This window comes from Sturnira hondurensis, unplaced genomic scaffold (assembly GCF_014824575.4).
Source record: "Sturnira hondurensis isolate 20B ecotype Veracruz unplaced genomic scaffold, ASM1482457v3 Scaffold0004136, whole genome shotgun sequence".
In the NCBI taxonomy this organism is placed as follows: Eukaryota; Metazoa; Chordata; class Mammalia; order Chiroptera; family Phyllostomidae; genus Sturnira; species Sturnira hondurensis.
The window spans coordinates 52,388,428-52,394,747 of NW_028076767.1; the positions used below are offsets into that span (position 1 = coordinate 52,388,428).

General features: G+C 41.0%; 1 pseudogene; it reads left to right on the plus strand.

Moving 5' to 3' along the window:
• Positions 1–1,712: 1,712 nt before the first annotated feature.
• On the plus strand, positions 1,713–2,601 carry LOC118985956 (COP9 signalosome complex subunit 5-like; annotated as a pseudogene).
• Positions 2,602–6,320: the final 3,719 nt, after the last annotated feature.

Here is a 6,320-nt window from a genome sequence, read left to right on the forward strand (position 1 = left end):
ACTGGAACAGATAGAATATGGACATCTGGTGGACACCCACAAAGATTTCAACTCCCTAGACTTCTCTTAACCCACTGAGTCTATAGAAGTTTTCTCCTCACTACTAAGAGGTAATAACCCAACCTCCACTCATTTCTATCCCAAGTGCTAGAAGATAATTCAGAGGCCTCTCCCCTGCAACCAACATGCCCTTCTCAGGACCTATCCACCCCTCCACTCCTACCTAACTAGGCCTATAATTAGTATTAAATTGCAGCATAACCAGCCAAGTATGTGCTGATCCTTGTAAGAGGAAAGGAACTATAATCAAAGAAAGCTGCAAAATCTAGCCAGTACATAACAACAAAAACCTGGCAAGTACATGTGGGACTAGATTCTGAACGTGCTTAATTAAGAGCAGCAGAACATAAAATTGGACAGGGAAGAGTGTATTTGCTAAGGAGCATTCTCCTGTGATGAAGAATTATTTTCTAGCTTTATGGAGGTATTATGTTTAAAGTGTACCATACAATGACTTGATATACATTGAGAAATGATTACCACAATAAAGGTATTTAACACCACCTTACCCTTACATAATTGCCATTTCTTTTTGCAGTTATAATATTTAAGATCTACTCTCTCCACAACTTTCAAGTACATAATACATGTTAATTGCAGCTATCATGCTATACATTATTCATCTTAGAGCTAGAATTTGTACCTTTTAACCATCATTTCCCCATACCCCCAATCTCCTCAAGATGAAGAATTTAACACCCTGGCAAGGTCCCCTGGGAGATTACGTGAACTTGTTACTAGGGCGGCTTCTAGAAACATGGGAAGAGTCATAGCCCACACTGAGTGAAGTTGCAATACCAGCATGGCTGTGAAAGATGATGGTAGGTAGGATTGAAAGGCTCAGGGAACTGTACCAAGTAAAAAGGATATATGGAAGGCCCAGCAGTTGATTATGTTCCACTGGAAGACCAAGAAGATATGCTATTTAATTGATCAAAGCCACAGTGAATATGCTGGTAAGAGGAGCACCAGCATCACTAAAAAAATGTAGTCACGGCTCTCTTCCATAAGCCTGGTTCACAAGTAGCAATGGGGAAAACAGGATGACCAAAAGAAACAACAGGTGAGCACTTCACTGCCAGAAACTAGAAAGTCATAATTATAATGAGCAGCAAAGCAGGAACGGCAGCCAAGGGAGTCTGTATGCACAGAGTTGCACAGGGTGGGACAGACGTTCACAGTTATGAGTACACAAGAGTTTATATTGTACTATTATTGAATTTTTTCCATAGGGACAAATGTAAACCTAATTTTGCCCCACCCTGTGGAGTTATAAATATGATTAATAGAATATGGAGTCTCTGTAGGAAAACTAGATGGAAGCAAACAGGGGCACTACTCAGTTTGTACTAAGAGAATAATTTAAAAACACATAACTGGAGGCTGAGATTGATATGCACAAAAAAATTAAGAAATGCTAACTCAGTTTCAGGATCTGAGCCAGTTTTTCAATAACAGAAGAGGTGGCCAGATCCACAGAATGAAGAACCCTGTAGCAGTGCTGTGGCTGCCTCGAGAGGCTTGTACAAGTCCGCTCCTGTGATGGGGAGGGTCTGAAGCCCACACCCAGAGACTTAGCAAGGTAGAGTTGCATCTTGGCTGTGGAGGCGACTACTTCACCATGCAGTGATGGTGGTGTCCAAGCCCAGAGTATGAATGAAATCTACAAATATGACAAGAAACAGCAGCAAAAAATCCTGGTGTGAAGCCCTGAACTAAGGAGTAAGGAGGCACCATTACTTTAACTACTTCAAAATCTCAGCATTGGACCTACTGAAAATGGTGATGTACACCAGAAAAGTGATGGGCTTGGTGCTGGGAAAGGTGGATGGTGAAATGATGATCATTACGAACAGTTTTGCTTTGCTGTAGAGGGCACTGAAACCCAAGTAAAATGATCAGGCTGCTGCATATAATGTGTACATGGCTCTGAATAGAGAAAATGCTAAGCAGGTGGGAAGCCTGGAAAGTGCAAATGGCTAGAATCACAGCCCCCCTGGCTGTGGCTGCTGGCTTTCTGGGACTGATGTTTGTACTCAGATGCTCAATCAGCAGTTCCAGGAGCCATTGGTAGCAGTGGTAATTCACCCAGCAAGAACAATATCTGCAGGGAATGTGGATCTTGGCACTTTCAGGACATGCGCTAAGGACTAAAAACACACCTTCTGAGTGTGGACTATCCCACTTAATAAAACAGAAGGCTTTGGTGTACACTGAAAACAATATTAGAAGTCTCACATTTCAAGTCCTCTTTGGATCACAAATTGCCGGAGCTTTTGTGGAATAAATACTGAATTCCTCTAGCTTGCTTACTAATACAGCAGACTGTACCACCAGTCAGGGCTTTGATTTGTCTAAAAAATTAGAAGCCAGAAGCCCAGCTGGGAGTAGGGAATCTCATATTGGATTTAGAAACACACAAACGAAAGTCAGAAGACAAATTTACCAAAGCCACCTGAGACAACTACCATAGAATCTATCCATGGACTGATGTCTCAAGTTATTAAGGATAAACCATTTAATCAGATTGATATCTCTTAAGCAATCACTAAGTAGTACTTTTGCCTGAAAGCCAGTATAAGAAAAATATTCAAGTAGTACTTCAAAATCAGTTACCAAAATCTGGTTAGAAGTATAAGGTACTCTGAAATGTCCTGAACATTAACATCCTGTAATAAAAAATCTTTAAAATAAGGAAGAACCCTGTAACACCTTGGTAAGTTATTTATTGTAATGATTTCTCCTGTACTTCTCCAAAGGGACCTATGGGCATTTACCTGGGAAACTATATTGAGAAAAGGAGCATATTGAGACATTTTGAGGACTATTGAACACAGAGTGAATTGACATTAGTATTTAAATCCCTGAAACATTATCATGTCTCCCCTATTAGAGTTAGGGCATATGGGGATAAATGCAGTCCTGGGTCAGGTCCATCCTACAATGGATCCACTAGGACCACAGATCGATCCAGTAGTTATTTTCCTGGTCTCCAAGTGTATAACAAAAATTAACAGATTTAGCAATTGAACCACATCGGTCCTTGGTGTAAGTACCAACATGGAGAGGAAAACCAAGTGGAAGTCCCTGAAACAGCTTCTCACTCGCACAGCCAAGATAGAAAATCAAAAACAGTATCACATCCCAAAGGCATACCAACTTTAAGAATGCAAAAGAATGTTGGCTCCACATATGCCCTTTAATTCATGAGTCTAGCTCCTGCAGAAAATGAATGGACCTTAGAGACTGCCAGCCAAGATGGAGGCATAGGTAGACACACTTCGCCTCCTTGCAGAACCATAAGGAGGATCACAACTAACATCAAAACAAAATACAAGCAGAACTGCCAGAAAATCAAACTGTGTGGAAGTCCAACACCCAAGGACTTAAAGAAGAAATATTCATCCAGGCAGGTAGGAAGTACGGAAATGGCGAGCTGGGGTGGAAAGGATGCAGTGTGGTGGCAGTGAGGTGGCAGCAGTGAGGCAGAGGCTGGCAGAATGGGCAGTCTCATATTCATGTGTGGTAGATAAAAACTAGGAAGAATACCTGAAGGGCAAGCCATCCCAGCACCAGGTCAATCCATGCTGCCCAGCGTTCTAGCACTGGGAAAAGAAACCCTCATAATTTCTACCTGTAAAAATCAGTAGGGGTTGGGGTGGTGGAAGAAACTGATGGTCTCTCAGGGGAGTCTGTTTAAAGAACCCACAAAGCCCTAGAACATATGTAAACCCACCCACTCTAGAATTCAGTACCAGGGCAACAGCTAAAAGGGTGCCAGTCAAACACAGGAAATGGAGGAAGTGACTGGAAATGGGGCAACAGCTAAGTAAGTGGCACTGTTCCCTCTCCCAACCGTCCCCCACATAGAGCACAGTCAAGTGGTGAAGCCTGGCAAATACCTAAGGCTCTACTCCTTACAATGTAACAGGTGCAAGGAGTCAAAGCAGCTCTACCTAACACATAGAAACAAACACAGGGAGGCTGCCAAATTGAGGAGACAGAAAAATACGGCCCAAATGAAAGAAAAGATCAAAACTCCAAAGAAGAACTAAGTGAGCCCTGGCTGATGTGGCTCAGTGTATTGAGTGCTGGCCTGTGAACCAAAAGGTCACTGGTTTGATTCCCAGTCAGAGCACATGCCTGGGTTGCAGGCCAAGACCCCAGCTGGGGGCATGCGAGAGGCAAGCAATCAATGTATCTCTAACACATCAATGTTTCTCTCCTTCTCTTTCCTCTGCCCTCCCCTTCTTTCTAAAAATAAATAAAATAAATATAATCTCTAAAAAAGGAACTAAGTGAAATGGAGATAGCCAACCTATCAGATACAGAGTTTAAAACTGGAGATAAGGATGCTTAGAGATCTCATTGAGTATGGCAAACACATAAGGAAAGAAATAAGACTACACTAAGTGAAATAAAGAAAAATCCACAGGGAACCAACAGGAAAGAGAAGGAGCCAGGGTACAAATCAACTATATGGAACATAAGGAATAAATAAACAGTCAGCCAGTACAGAATACAGAAAAAAGAATTCAAAAAAATAAGGAGAGAAGAGAAGACTCTGGGACATCTCCAAATGTCCACCATCAGAATCATAGGGATGCCAGAAGGAGAAAAGGAAGACCAAGAAATTGAAAATTTATTTGAAAAAATAATGAAAGAAAACTTCTCTAATGGGGTGAAGGAAATAGACATACAAGTTCAGGAAGCACAGAGTCCCAAACAGGTCAGACCCAAAGAGGCCCACTCTAAGACACAACACAATTAAAATGCCAAAGGTTAAAGATAAAGAGAGAATCTTAAAAGCAGCAAGAGAAAAGAAAGTTAGTTACTTAAGAGGAGTTCCCATAAGACTATCAGCTGATTTCTCAAAAGAAAATTTGCAGGCTAGAAGAAATTGACAAGAGGTATTCAAGGTGATTAAAAGCAAGGACCTACAACACAAATTATCTGGCAAAACTATCATTTAAAATGGAAGAGCAGATAAAGTGCTCCCCAGACAAGGTAAAGCTAAAGGAGTTCACCAAGCCCTTATTTTATGAAGTGTTAAAGGAACTTACTTATGAAAAAGAAGATCAAAACTCACAACTATCAAAAACAGAATCTAAAAAAGCAAAACCAAAAACAAACTAAGCCAACAACTGGAACAGAAACAGAATCACCAAAATGGAGATCACATGGAGGGTTATCAGCAGGGCAGAGGAAGAGAAAGAATGAAGAAAAAGGTATAGTGATTAAAAAGCATAATTGGTAGGTACAAAATAGATAGGGGGTGTTAAGAACAATACAGAAAATGGAGAAGCCAAAGAACTTATATGTACGGCCCATGGACATAAAATAAGTGGAGGCATTGCTGGAGGGAAGGGGGTACCCAGTGGAGTGGGGCATGGGGGAAAAACTGGGACAACTATAATAGCATAATCAATAAAATATACTTTTTAAAAAAGAAAATGAATGGATCTTAGATGAAGACTGTAGACTATCACAAACTCAGCCAATGAGCAGCCCCAGTCACAGCCACTGTGCCAAATGTGGTATCTTTATTAGAAGTAATACACCCTGAGATACATGGAATAAGTAACTGATACAGGGAAAGCCTTTTTTTCTATCCCAATCAGAAAAGAATATCAGGTCCTGGCTGCTATAGTTCAGTGGGTTGAATGCGGGCCTGCAAACTAAAGGGTCTTTGGTTCGATTCCCAGTCAGGGCACATGCCTGGGTTATGGGCCAAGCCCCCACCAAGGCGCACATGAGAGGCAACCGCACATGGATGTTTCTTGCCCTCTTTCCTTCCCTTCTTCTCTCTCTAAAATAAATAAATAGAAATCTTTTAAAAGTTTTTAAAGAAAAGAAGATCAGAAACAGTTCACATTCATGTGAAACAGGCAACAGCATACATTTACAGTTTTGTTTTAAGGCTATGTTAACTCATATTGTCATATGGTCTATCACATCAATGACATTATATTGATCGGGCCTAATGAGCAAGAGGTGGCTAAGATGCTTGAGGCCTTGTGAAGACACATACAGTCCATAAAGTAGAACATTAACTTTAAAAATTTTAGGAGTCTGCTATACCAGTATATTTTTAGGGATCCAGTAGTTAGAAGCAGGGCCAAAGTAAAAGACACATTGATACATTTTGTAGCTTCTGCCAAGAAGAAGTCACAACAATAGGTGGGCCTCTTGCAGTTCTGAAGGTAGCATATTCCACACCTTAGGAATACTGCTTCTGCCCACATACTGGGTAATAGTTT